The sequence below is a fragment of the Neofelis nebulosa genome, chromosome 2 (genome assembly GCF_028018385.1).
Source record: "Neofelis nebulosa isolate mNeoNeb1 chromosome 2, mNeoNeb1.pri, whole genome shotgun sequence".
NCBI lineage: Eukaryota > Metazoa > Chordata > Mammalia > Carnivora > Felidae > Neofelis > Neofelis nebulosa.
The window spans coordinates 98,307,515-98,309,511 of record NC_080783.1 but is presented as its reverse complement, the minus strand read 5'-3'; positions in this window follow the sequence as shown (position 1 = coordinate 98,309,511).

Sequence of the window (1,997 nt, the reverse complement as noted above, 5' to 3'; positions counted from 1 at the left end):
TAAAAGATAAATCTATGATTTCTTATAAAAGTTGCAGCAAAGTAGATTTTAAAAGATCCTGTATGGTCAATCACTATTCTTTTCTTTTTTTTTAATATAATTATTTTCAAGTTAGCTAACATACAGTGTATACAGTGAGTTCTTGGTTTTTGGGGTAGATTCCTATGATTCTTTGCTTACATACAGCACCTAGTGCTCATCCCAACAAGTGCCCTCCTCAATGCCCATCACCCATTTTCCCCTCTCCCCTGTTCCCCCATCAACCCCTAGTTTGTTCTCTGTATTTATGAGTCTTTTATGGTTTGCCTCCCTCTCTGTTTGAAACTATTTTTACTCCTTCCCTTCCCCCATGGTCTTCTGTTAAGTTTCTCAAATTTCACATATGAGTGAAAATATATGATATCTGTCTTTCTCTGTCTGACTTATTTCACTCAGCATAATACCCTCCAGTTCCATCCACATTTTTGCAAATGGCAAAATTTCATTTTTTCTCATTGCCGTGTAGTATTCCATTGTATATATAAACCACATCTTCTTTATCCATTCATCAGTTGATGGACATTTGGGCTCTTCCCATAATTTGGCCATCGTTTAAAGTGCTGCTATAAACATTGGGGTACATGTACCCCTATGAATCAGCACTCCTGTATCCTTTGGATAAGTTCCTAGTAGTGCTATTGCTGGGTTGTAGGATAATTCTACTTTTTAATTTTTTGAGGAACCTCTATATTATTTTCCAGAGAGGCTGCACCAGTTTGCATTCCCACCGCTAGTGTAAGAGAGTTTCCATTTCTCCACATCCTTACCAGCAGCTGTTGTTTCTTGAGTTAATTCTAGCCCCTCTGGTGTGAGGTGGTATCTCAATGTGGTTTTGATTTGTATTTCCTTGATTATGAGTGATGTTGAGCATCTTTTCATGTGTCTATTGCTCATCTGGATGTGTTCTTTGGAAAAGTGTCTCTGCCCATTTCTTCACTGGATTATTTGTTTTTCAGGTGTTGAGTTTTGTTCAGTTCTTTATAGACTTTGGATATGAACCCTTTATCCAATAGGTCATTTGAAAATATCTTCTCCCATTCTATTGGTTGCCTTTTAGTTTTGTTGATTGTTTCCTTTGCAGTACATAAGCTTTTTATCTTGATGAGGTCCCAATAGTTAATTTTTACTTTTATTTCCCTTGCCTTCAGACGTGTTGAGTAAGAAGTTGCTATGGCTAGGTCAAAGAGGTTGTTGCCTGTTTTCTCCTCTAGTATTTTGATGGTTTCCTGTCTCACATTTAGGTCTTTCATTCATTTTGAGTGTATTTTTGTGTGGTATAAGAAATTAGTCCAATTTCATTCCTCTGCTTGCTGCTGTCTACCGCTTCCAGCACCACATACTAAAGAGACTGTCTTTTTCCATTGGATACTCTTTCCTGCTTTGTCAAAAATTAGTTGGCCATATATTTGTGGGTCCAATTCTGGATTCTCCATTCTATTCCATTGGTCTATGTGTCTGTTTTTGTGCCAGTATCATACTGTCTTGATGATTACAGCTTTATAGTAGAGGCTAAATGCTGGGATTGTGATGCCTCCCACTTTGGTTTTCTTTTCCAACATTACTTTGGCTATTTGGGGTCTTTTGTGGTTCCATACAAATTTTAGGATTGTTTGAGCTCTGAGAAGAATGCCAGTGCAATTTTGAGTATGGATATTATTCTGTTTCATTGAATCACTTAGTTCTCTAATTCTCCCCTCGTGGTCTACTATTTTTTATCTCTCTCTTTCTCACCTTCATCATTTTCCATAATTTTATCTTCTATTTCACTTATTCTCCCCTCTGCTTCCTTCATTCTTGCTGCCACTGCATGTAGTTTATTTTGCACCTTATTTACAACATTTCTTAATTCATTGTTACTATTTCTTAGTTCCTTTATCTCTGCAGCAATAGATTCTCTGCTGTCTTCTATGCTTTTTTCAAGCCCAGCTATTAATCTTATGACTATTACTCTAAACTCT